This window comes from Canis lupus, chromosome 9 (assembly GCF_011100685.1).
Source record: "Canis lupus familiaris isolate Mischka breed German Shepherd chromosome 9, alternate assembly UU_Cfam_GSD_1.0, whole genome shotgun sequence".
Taxonomy (NCBI): domain Eukaryota; kingdom Metazoa; phylum Chordata; class Mammalia; order Carnivora; family Canidae; genus Canis; species Canis lupus.
The window spans coordinates 30594542-30607072 of NC_049230.1; the positions used below are offsets into that span (position 1 = coordinate 30594542).

The following is a 12531-nucleotide window of genomic DNA, read 5'->3' on the forward strand; positions in this document are numbered from 1 at the left end:
TGGGAAGACTGCCAGCTACTTCTTGTGCCACTCAAGTTTAAAAGAGAACATTACACACATACCTTTGGGGGATGGGGGATGGGTTTCCTGGAAATGACAGCCATAACTGAATGAGCACTTATTCTGGATGGTTCTAGCAGAGTGCTTTTGAATGTGTGTTCCAGATACCCTACAGCTGCACTCTCTCATTCTTTCCCTTCGGATTTTCTCAAGTTATGTTATGCCTCTGACAATTGTTTTTTTCAGTACCGTACATTAGTTTGTTGTTCCATCCTCTTAGGCCACAGAGGAATTTATGGTGGCCTTTAATAAAGGGACACACTGGTCCCCATTGCCTGCCTATTGTTATACAATCTTTCTTCAGCCATTTCCTGGGAGGAACTTCCAGCCTGGGTACAATGTGTGCATTTTACCAACGTGCTTAATTAATATTCTTGGTGTTTTATCCGTAACTCCAGAACATTCCTCTAGAACAGAGACTCCTTGTTGCAAGGCTTCACCATTTACTCACTGTTTAACCTTGAGCAAATTATTAATCCTTTTGTGCTTCAGTCTGTTCAGGAAAGGTCACAGCACCTGCCTCATAGGGGCAGGGGAAAGAGTGGAAGTAGAACACAGTGGTTGAGAGTATGGATCTGTGGGGTTTCAGGTCCCTGCTTATGGGCCTTTCACTTCTGTAAGCCTCTGGTTTTTCTCTTTCCAAATGGAGCTCATAAGAGGACCTATACCATAGAACTGAGATAATTAAATGAGGTAATATTGATGAAGTGCTTAGCACGATGCTTGGCACTGAGTATGAAGTGATCAGTAGGTGAGCTTGAGGGTGAGGATGAGTAGCAGCCACAACCTCATGTTGGTTCTGTTAGAAAGTCAATTCTCCAACCTGTTTTTTAACCTAAAAAAGCCATTGTTCTTTTATCTAAAAATAAGGGGGAGGGAGAATAATCATACTTTGTCTTTGCCAAGTAACAAGAAAGAACAAGAATGATGATGTGTATGAATATGCTTTGAGACATACAAAGAGCCACACAAAGCCAAGGAAATAATATTCTCAATATATCCTCCTTGGTGTAAGAGTCAGAACTGCTCTAGGTCCATGTGATTTAAGGTAGAAGCTTGCCTTCGGGTCCTCAATTTTTCAAGTAACACAGTTCAAGCACAAAACATCTCCTCTCCCCAAGGACCAATCACTAACTGTCATTTGACACATTTACAGCACACTTCCTTCAAAGAAAATACTTATTGAATATTGTACAATAAACCATTTCCTAGTCCCAATGCTGAACAACAGCGACCCAGCGAAGGGCCCATTCTCCTTTTCAATGTGCTATATGCAGTTTCTCTAACAGCCTAACCAACTCAGCTTCCCTTCTCATTCCCAGAGGGTTAACTCTTTCTGCTCAAAGGAGCACAGGCTCATTTTGAGCCAGCAAAAGTGTATTCATTATAAACCTGCAAATACAGCAGAGTAGAACAGATCATTTAAATTTTCCTGGAGGGCTGACTTCTCTTCACTCTCAGATCAGATTCTATGTTCCTGGACTCACCTTTTGCACTGATCCAATGACCAGGACTCCAGAGGGTGAACCTATGAATGCTTTACCAGGACAGTAGCATCTCTGCCCTGCTAGGATTCTGTGGTTAGGTTTATCTAATGGCCTCAAAGGCTTAATATCTATGAGTCCTAGACTGCTGTCTTCAGCAGTCCCTTTAAGAAGCTCCACTTGGGGCTCCTAGCCAGTTAAACTGGCCTTGCTGACTGACTCTGGAGTCTTGCTATTGACACTGGAGACCCAGCCTGCTCCTCCCTGCTTTGTCTGTTATTTATTTATTTATATTTACTTATTTATTTATTTTGCCTCCAGTGTCAAGTTTTTTTATTTTTTTATTGGAGTTCAATATGCAAACATTTAGCATAAAGCACTGAGTGTTATGCTTTGTCTGCTTTAGACCATTGGCCGGGAAGCCACAAAACCTAGGTTTGATGGCTAATGCAGAGATTTGCTACTGTGGGTATAGTTGGGGTACAGGAATGCAAAAGCGTCTGGCTCTAGGGGTCCCGAACAGACCAGATTCAGCCACTTGCCACAGACAAAATCCAAAGGCAGAGAAATGAGTGGTGGTAAAACAACAAAGGAATTTATTTCAGTGAGGCCAATACTGGGAAGACAGAGGACTGGCATCTCAAAGATTCTCTCCAAAAGTACTCCAAATGCTTCTAGGATAATATAAGGAAAATGTAGGACAAAGGTCAGTGGGTACACGCAGGCGGGCAGTAAAGGTCAGGGTGATCATTGTCTTAGAGGTCAATCACATGGGGTCTTGCTGGCTTAGGGCAGTCCTTAGTCTTGAGGAGGTAGTTTCAGTTCCTGTTTTGGGATGCTTTGCCCCCAGGGTCTTTTACTTAAGAGATAAGCTGGAAAGAAGACCTTAATCAATTAGAAGGTTTTAGGCCAAAATGGAGATAGTTGAAGTCCCCTTTCATTGGGTACATGGTTGAGACCCCTTAGCCTCTTTGAGCTTCCATTTCTTTATTTGCAGAATGGAGTTTCATCAGTTTTCCCATATGCTGTTATGAAAAGTAAATGAGATAATGAATGTAGCAGTTGTTTTTTCAACAACTGGTGCATAAGATGGTCTCAAGTAATATTAATTGAAATTGGATGCTTATTTCTTCTGATATCTGAGTCCTTCCAGCTTCCCTACCCTCCAGATTTTTCCAGTGTTAGCCTTCACTGTCTAACCTTTCTCTATTGTTATTTATACCCCTTCAAGTGAACATATTTACTTTTGCATTGGATGCCTGAAAAATGATCTGTCTCAACATTCTAAGTCCATCTGTCAATTAAAATAAATTTAGTGCACTTCTCATGCCTCCAAGGTTCATTTCTACTGTAAAAATCCAAATGCAAATGAGACATCTGGTTCTCATGCACAGATTGTCCATGCATTACTTGCATCTTTGTCAAATAAAGCTAATGTGAAGCTTCATGTAGACATGGTCAACATGTCCTCTGTTTTCTGTGTCAGGGATTAGGATAATACAATGAAAAAAAATGACAAGAGCATGATGAAACTCTTTTCTGAAGTCCTATTAATTTGTGTTTTGCTGTAAGTCTAATTATTCAATTGTTCTTAGCAGATTTTTTTTTTTTTTATTTTTCCCATGTGTGTGGCACTGTTTTTAATTCTATAAGAAGTTCAAGAAAACCATGGTGTAAACTCTGCTCAAAAAGGTAATGTAGGGGCACCTGAGTCACTCATTTGGTTAAGCATCTGACTCTGACTCATGATCTTGGGGTCATGGGATTAAGCCCTGCCTGGGGCTCCACACTCAGCCTGTATGTAGTCTGCTTGGGATTCTCTCTTTCTCCCCCTCTGCTTACCCCCCTTCCCCAATACACATTCTCTCTCTCAAATAAATAAGTAAATCTTTTTTTTTTTTTTTTAAGGTAACATAAACGGTCTCAAAAACCCTATCTTTTTATATGCAGAGTCTCAACCCATCGATTGCAGATCCTAGGGCTGGGTTTTCTAATTGGAATCATGATTTGCAAGGTCTGATTATTAATGTAAAATCAATGAAAAGTCAAAAAATATTTATTAAATGAGTGCTACTTTTAGCTGTGAGTTATCAATGATAAACCAAGTTCAATTTTTGCTCTTTAGAAGATTTTAGTTTACTTAAGGAAGGCAGACAAGTAACTGGATAATTATAATACTGTGTGATCAGTGCAAATGTCAGAGCTATAAGAAGGAATTGAAAACACACACACACACACACACACACATACACACACAAGAGTGGGGCTGGGTTTTAGTCCGGGCTCAAATGCCAGTTTCCTCCTCTGAACTACCCCAGCATTTCATCTGAACTGCCACGATGGTCCTTTTCCATTTTTGCATCCTCCACAAATATTTGTAGAATGAATGAACAATTTCCTTACCTTTTCCAAACACAGGAAGCTGGTATTTATAGCTGAATAGTTACTGTTCGATATCTGATCCTGTATACTGTTAGATAAGCTGGTAGCTAAGTGATAAAGTCCCTTGGAACCCCACCCCTGAGAACTTACATCTTTGCATGACCCTGAAAGGGATAGAAATTTAATGAAATAAGTACATAATCAAATAAAAGAACCCACCTCTGGTGCTTGAAACATGATGAATTTGGCCACACATCATGCTGGGGGATAAGGAAAGGGGATCATAGGAAAACCCGACTATAGCTAAAGGATCTTTACAAATATTCATTCAAGAACACCCTGCTGTTCCCTCCCTTAATGGTCCCCCATTATTTCTCAATTTACTTCTTCAATTCCCATGTTTAATCTGGCTTCTATCTCTACTTCTGAAACTTCTCAGATTTGGAGACGTGCCCTATTCTCCGTACCTAACCTTTGCTTCCACCTCTACTTTTCATTCTTTCTGCCCTCTTGATATCACTGTTAACTGTGGCTTCAAATAAAGGACCCCTACATGGTGGCTTCCTTCCTGAGATATACTCATAGGCTGGTTAGACCACTCATATTTCCCCCTAAAGTTAGGACAAGTAAGGGAGGATGGAATTGAGGTGTTTGAGTCCCACATATGATACTTACCAACTGTGTGATCTTAGATAAGAGTCTTTACCTTCCTGTGTCTACATCCCCATCTGGAAAAATAGTGATAATATTTTATAACTGCTCAGGTGGTTCTGAAAATCAAAATTGAATCTATATATAAATGTCTGGGACAAAGATGACACTCCGCAAATGGCAGATCTTTCCCTTCTCACCTCTCCCAGCTGTGGCCTCTGTTTCCTCCCAGGCCCTGATGTCAATATGAATTTCTCCTAAGGCAAAAGAATTAGGCAGGCCCCTTCCTAGGGAAATTCCAGGCTCACCTACCTTTGGTGTTTCCTTCTGCTGTTCAAAGATTGTTTCCTGTTTTCTCTCTTGGTTCATCTCAGGAGCACTGGTATATTTGTCAATCCAACACATGTCAATTATTTTGCACCTAACCTGTTGATAGTTTAATATGACAAAATCCATGTATTGGTAATATCAAAAGAGTCAAGTTAATGAACAAAAAAAACCTTGAGATATATCTTATTTTTAATTTGTGCCTTAACCATTTTATATTGTTTTTGTGTATACATAATTTTATGTACATGAACTAAGCTCTGAGAGTACTTTTGCCTTGGTAAGTGCCTTAGTAAGTGCCTGGGTCTAAGTGAACCTGGATCTTATCCCCTGAGCTTCACTCTGTTGCCTTCTAGAAGGAGAGATGGTAGCTCTCTGTACCCTGCTCACTCTGCTGCAATGTGGGGACACCAAGAAAGAAATACAATTTAAAAGATTTCTTTAAAGAAGAAGAACAAGAAGGAGAAGGAGAAGGGGGAGGAGAAAAGATTCCTAGGAAGGGGTACCTGTTGGCACAGTCAGTTAAGCATCTGACAATTGGTTTTGGCTCAGGTCATGATTTCAGGGTCATGTGATTAAGCTCCACATCAGGCTCCAAACTCAATGCAGAGTCTGCTTGAGATTCTTTATCCTTGTTCCTCTAACCCTTTCCCTCTGCCCCTGTTGCTCATGTTCTCTCTCTCTCTCAAATAAATGAATCTTAAAAAAAAAAAAATTTCTAAAGAAGACCAAGAAGGCATTCTATAACATGGAATCAAAAGAATACGCCAAAAGGAGCCTGAGTTTTCAACTGTTTGATTTTTACTCTCTACTCTCCCAGAATAGAGGGCTAAATGAATATCTTTGCCCTTGATCCTTAAACATCCTTAGGGATTGAGAAACAAATAGGATACTTGTCACCCCAAGTATTAGCCAGAGAAACAGAACCCATAGAACATTGTGTTTGTGTGTGAATTGGAGTATTGGAAGATCAAGTTCTTGGAAGAATGTTCAAATATATCCTGGGCATTATAAGTTTGAGATCTCTCCAAAAAGGCAGTTAATGTAGGAGTTCAGAATACTAGGGGAGGATCAAGACAGCTAGTTTATGTTGAATGGTATACCAGGAATTTGTATATATTTAAAAGCTACAGGTACTCTCCAGAGATGTATCATGACCAAAGTGGGTCATTGCTTTTTACCTAATTTCAAAAATTTTCTGGCCTAAAATGATTGCAATCATGCTGCCTGGCATGGAGTTTGGAATTAGGATTTCCCATCTACTTGTATGCTGGAGAAACTCCCTGATTATTTCCTTAGTATTTTTTTTTTTAAGATTTTATTTATTTATTCATGATAGTCACACAGAGAGGCAGAGACACAGGCAGAGGGAGAAGCAGGCTCCATGCAGGGAGCCCGATGTGGGTCTTGATCCTGGGTCTTCAGGATCAGGCCCTGGGCTGAAGGCAGCACTAAACTGCTGAGCCACCCAGGCTGCCCTCTTAGTATTTTTTAAACGATTTTATTTATTTATTTATTTATTTATTTATTTATTTATTTATTTATTTATTTATTTGAGGGAGAGAGATAGATGGCAAGAGAGAGCACAAGCAGTGGGGGAGAGGGAGAAGCAGCTTTCTCATTGAATGGGGAACCCAACCTGAGGGTTGATCCCAGGACCCTGGGAACATGACCTGAGCTGAAGGCAGACACTTAACCATGAGTCACCCAGGAGCCCCACTTTCTTGGTATTCTTAAAAGTATCCCTTCAACTCACTTCCTTTGGGGGTGGGGGGAAGGAGTCTTTTCTATAGACACTTGTCCTTTTCCCACCAAGTGCAAAGAAATGTCAGTCTTATTCCAAAATCAGCTGGTTATTAGGTAATTCTTAACTAGTCCTTATCTGGTCTAGTGAGCTGTCATGAAATGTGGTCTTAAGCATAGCTCAGAAATAATGTATTTATTATTTACCATGAAGCCCTCATTTCATTTTCCTCCATTAACTACATCCTACCTGAACATTTTCTCAATCTCCAGCTCAAAAGTCCTGATTCCCTTTAAAGGTGTCAGTTCCCATTATTGGAAGCTGTGTGTTTTTTCTTTATACTTTCAGGTGAGGAAGGAGCATGTGGGTCAGAGTCTAAAGTTTTTAGCTAAAAATTCATGTTCCGTATGCCATTCAGCTACTTCATTATTTGTCTTTCATTTGTGCTTCCCAATACTTACTTCCTGACCATCTCCTGTCATTCGCTTGAGTTTGGGTATCTGCCTCCACTTCTTTCCTTCTACCAACCCCCTGGATGATCCCAATAAGCTAGCCCCTTTATTTGAATGTTTCCTTAAGACACTCAGCAGCTGAGGAAAAAAAAATAACATATATAAAGAGTCAAATGTTATTTGAAGATTTTGAATGGGGGATGTGCATATTGAAATAAGTACAGATAGAATATAAAGTAGAATATAATCATATGGAGATTTTAAAGACAAAACAGACAAGTTACTTATGCTTATCTCTCAATTTTTATTTCCAAGCATCACAGTCCCTTTGTAACTTTGTAAACTTTGCCAATTTACTTACAGAAAATGGTGTTTCATTTAAATTCACTTTATTAATTTTTTTAAAAGATTTTATTATTTATTCATGGGAGACACAGAGAGAGAAAGAGGCAGAGACACAGGCTGAGGGAGAAGCAGGATCCACGCAGGGAGCCCAATGTGGGTGAGCCCGAATTGGAGCCCCAATTCTGGGACCCTGGGATCATGCTCTGAGCCAAAGACAGACGCTCAACTGCTGAGCCAACCAGGCATCCCTAAATTCACTTTACATTTGATTCCTAATGAGATTGATTTTTTTGTCATGTGTGTCAGTCATGTTTATTTTTTCTTGTTTGTTTTCCTACTTAGGTGTCTATTTCTTATAGTTGGGTAGCACTTTCACGAGAAAAATGTTTTATTTAACTTTTTGTCATTTTGTTTTTGTAAATCATTTTATTTTAAAAATTATCAGATTGTTTTTAATTCAGCCTACTAAACCTTAAAAAATTGTTTTAAGAACAAATTTTTTTTTTTTTTTTTTTTTAAAATACCATTGCTTTAGGACTGAACTGTGTCTTAACATTATAGGTGGGTAAGTCTCATCTGGCAATTGACCTGTGGTTACTTCTGAAGTGAACCTTTTTCCTGCCTCTAGTAATTATAAATATTATCTAGAGGCTTATTAAGAATTTTAGAAGTCATTTTCACTAATATCTGTGTTCAAAATCTCATGCCTGAGAGTTTTCTTTCTAAGGACAGATTTTTTTAAATGACTAATCAAATGAAATATCTAGTTAATTATATCTATATCTATATCTATATCTATATCTATATCTATATCTATAATCACTGCAGACCCTGGAACTTCCAGGAACTTTGAAAAGACCCAGTAAGTAAATCCCAAATATACCTTTAGACCCAAATGTTTGGACAGCAACTACTTCCATTTCGCCTAATGTTAAGGCAGCATATAATATTAGACTTTAATATTAGGTCCAGTATTTAGGGCCTTAATATTAGGATCTTGCACACAGCCTTCCCATGTGTGTTCTTACTGAGGGAGGAATGCCTCCCTCCCCTGTGCTTCTAGTTTGTCAGAGGCTTACCAAAGCAGTTTTTAGTATAAACAGACCTTTCAGTTTTATTTTGTTTTACTACTCATAGAATCCCTCTTTGCAGGGAAAGCATCCAAATTACAGACATTACTTACATGAAGACATTACTTACATGAAGCTGTGCTCATAAACCTCAGTCCCTTTGGACACTGGGACTTTGTTTCTGGTAAAGCACATCTGTCTGCTTTCCCAGGGGTTCTCTTAGACCCTCAGGCAAATAGATCCGTGGTGGGTCCTGCCTGGGGGTCTATCTGACGTTCACAGGGGTGTCAGAATCCAGAGGTGGTCAGGGACTCCAGCTGGCGTCTGCCCACTAGCACTGGCTAACCTAGAGCCGGAGGGCGAGCAGTGGTGGAGGGTGAGCAGTGGAGTGAGAGAAAGCAGCAGCTGCTCAGCCTCCAGGGCTCTTCGTGTCCCTGCAGCCACAGGCATTCCTGGTTGGATGCTGCCACTCACAGTGCTCACAGGAGATCTGGAAGCCATTTGGAGATCAAAGACACCCACAGACTTCAGCAAAGCAAAGCTGGGGCAGCTTCTGGCTGGACAAAGGACATTAACATATACTTCTGTTTAAGAGGCGTGGAGGCTTCCTGGTAGAGTTTCTGGCTGAAAAGTGGCTGAGGAAAATCCATGGCTTCCATGTTTCTCCAAGCCCAAACCTAATTATGGTTTGGATCAGGACCAGAAAGCACCCATAGTAGAATCAATGGAGCGTCCAGAAAGGAGTCTGTCAAAAGTTAGGAAATGAAGGCACCCTCTCCACCCTTTTCTCAGTATTCAGATGGTAAGGAGTTGGCCCTCTTGACCTCTCAGGATGCAAGTGGGATCCCTAGACGCAGTAAACCCAAGGTCTATTTCTGCTCCTAGGGGCACCCAGTAGATTTCATGTGATGCTCAGTTTGGAAGTTCTTGAACCAAGAACAAAAAAAGATACACTCAATTCTATTTCTTGTTTAGTAATCCTCCTTTCCTTCCTCACCTTTGCTTATTTCTCCTCTATGCTCCATCTTCTCACTTCCTCTTGCCATTCTTCCCTCTACCTTCCATCCTCTTCTCTCTCCTTTCCTTGCTGTTGAGCCTCTTAGAATTTAACTTTAGTAGATGTTGGCACAAGGTAGTTTAATCTAGACTCTTGCCTCCTTCTTGATCAGGGTCCAGTGGTGCCTCATGACTGAGAGGAAAGAATGAATTCCTTTGGGGTTCATGAGTCTGAGCCCTGAGACATTTCCTGTAGCAAACTCACTATCAGCTCATCACCCCACAGAGAAGCTGGGCAAACTGCCAGAGACATGGAGGCAGAAACCACGGGGGACACCCACTAGGGGTCACTAGGGTGGGCTCTGAGAAGGGGCAGGGCATGGAGCCAGAAGAAAAACAAACTGTGATGGAATCCTGCTTTCCACTTGTGAGTCCTTGGGCAGGGCACCTTCCCTCTCTGTGCCTCAGACTTCTGCCTGCAAAAATTAAGATGCCAGACTCAAATGGATTTTCCAGTACATTGATTTTTTTGGTCTCCTTGGTTATGGCGTTGCCATAAGACTCTAGGCTTTTCTCTCCATAACAAATGTTATTTTCTTTGATAAATGAATAGGTTTATAATGTAAATGACTCTTGAAAAAACTTGCAAGCAGAGAAAGGGAAACAATTCCTGTTCGAATCTGACCCTGGGGCAATGGGTGGCTGGTTCCACCCTGTCTTCTTCCCAGCCACCCACTGTCTCTGACTCCTGCCTCAGTAGCCCATCTCTTTCTGCCTCCACCCACTAGCTCCAGGAACTCTGAGCTCCTTTCTCCAGTGTGTGCCTGGCGAATCTTCGTTTTAGAAACTTGGAAGATTTAGAGGTTGAAAACTGAATATTTCCTGGAAAACAAGCAAAAAAGCTAGTGTTTCTGAACATAGGCTTCTGAACATGCTTGGGAGCCAAACTCAGATAAGCTACATTCTCGATGGAAGTTGTTTTAGATCTACTGAGATCTAACGAGATCTTCAGTCTCTCAGAAGACTCACTCCTTCCAAGTTTTATAGAAATGAAATTCCAATGTTACCACAAGAGATCTGACAGTCCCCAAAACAGACTCTGTGATGGGAATATGATCAGTGTTTATTTACTAAGAGTGGGGTCATCTAGGGGGTGGGTCATGGGAGCAGATCAAAGATAATCCTCATTCTGCTGGGAATGCTCTTTCACCACCTACTCTGTTCCCCCAGACCACAGCTCTGGTCCTGACTGTTAAGTTCCCTCATAGGAGAGAAATGAAAAAACATCAGCCTCTCTGTTCTATGGCCAGTAACGCCTCTGGGAATGGAAAAGCAAATTCAGGAATTCATTTGGGGAAAGAATTGCTGGTTGGTTGATTTGTTTCCTTGTCATCAGGCTTGGTTTTTGTCCTTGATCATTATTACAGATGGTTCCCATTGCCCTGGCACGAGCCAGACCTACGTGAGGAGGGGTCAGTTACAGCCTTGGCCTTGGCTCCACATCTATGGTAAGGGGCTTCCAAGAACCGTGAGGAAGGAGGTGGGGCCCAGAGATGATTCCCATTTGGGGAAAATAGAATGAAATGTTAGGGTAAATTTCTTGTAGTAGGAAATGCGTTGTTGTTTCTAGGGAAGAAGGTTCTCTGAGAAAGTGAATGAGGATAGAAAGCAGATGGTGTTTCTGATACTTTATCTCAGTAGTAAGATGGGCCAGTTTAGTCTCTTCTTTCTAAAATATTTGAGTTCCAAATTCTTGGCTTGATGATACCTTGATAGCACTGGCAATAGATACCTCTGATATTCACTCCTGGTATTACTCCTGTAGCCCTTTGTAAATTATACTTCTCATAAATTACCATAAAAGAAGATTAATGGACACAGCCATTATCCTTGTCATTACATCTGGAAATATTTGGGATGGAATGGGATCGGCTTCCCATTTCTCTCTGAATGCTCTGTAATAATTACGACTTCCCCAAACCTGAGGAGTTCTGTCAATAAACCCTGCTTTCCATTCATAGATGGGAAAATAAGACCAAATGATATAATATGACCGGATGCTGTGGACCAGTGTTAGATATGAGATATGATCTAAAGCTGCAACTTTTTGGTATGTATTTGCCTTATTTTGAACCTCAGGAATAGGGAAGAATGTTAGATATGAATGTTCTAATTTGGATCCTCTAGAAACTCCAGTGAGCGAATCCAAAGGTGCATAATTTGTAGTCTAAAATGGAAACTGAAGTGACTGGATAATACCCTTGAGCACTAATGTGTGCAAGAATGTCAATTATTAGATAAACCAATGCTGGGAACATTGGGGATGTAAGGTGATTCCCTGAAGCCACATTCTTTTATCACTTTTGCTGCTGTTTGAGTGACTTCTTGCCATCGCTGTCACCCAGTCCATTAAGGATTTATTCTTCAGAGACAATGCTTCTGGGCACATCGCCCTGCCCCCAAGTGACTCCTCCCTGATGTGTCCAGGGCCAGATGGTCAGAGTAGTGTTTTACTCCAGTGTGTGGAAATATCAGGCTATAACTATGCTCATGAGTAATGACATGCCTAGACTTATTGCTCACCTCAGGTCTGGTTGCCACAGAGATAGTTTCACAGTCCTCTCCATTTCGGCTTCCTGTTTCACCCTGCCTGTCACCCCTCCAGTAACTTCCTCTCCTTTCACGCTCTCACCTAACCCCCAGCTATCGCAGACAAACAAGCATCCTCTGAGATGTATCTCAACTTCATAATGAGGCGTCCATGCACGACAGGATCCACCCCTCCCCACCCCAATAGCAGTCATTCTCGACTTGGCAGTCTCTCTGAATTATGACTCCCCAGATTCTGAGACCTATAGTTTTCCTTTTAAAGCATAGACCCCAGCAGAGGAAGGGGAAAAAGAAATACTTCTCCAACCTGTTCTATCCTTCAGCTGTCCCACTTCTCTTATTAGAGAGCTTTGTAAATTTGTGCCTACAATTTCTCTAAATCTTCCAATTTTTCTTTTTACTCACCATAT

General features: G+C 41.0%; 1 long non-coding RNA gene across 1 annotated transcript; it reads right to left on the reverse strand.

Annotated features, from left to right (window-relative positions):
• Positions 1-2159: 2159 nt before the first annotated feature.
• LOC111097540 lies at positions 2160-8885 on the reverse strand. Its single transcript, XR_005364055.1, has 4 exons — positions 8646-8885; positions 4890-5003; positions 4602-4654; positions 2160-2569 (listed from the first exon to the last, which is right to left on the reverse strand). It is a non-coding gene; the product is annotated as an uncharacterized LOC111097540 (long non-coding RNA).
• Positions 8886-12531: the final 3646 nt, after the last annotated feature.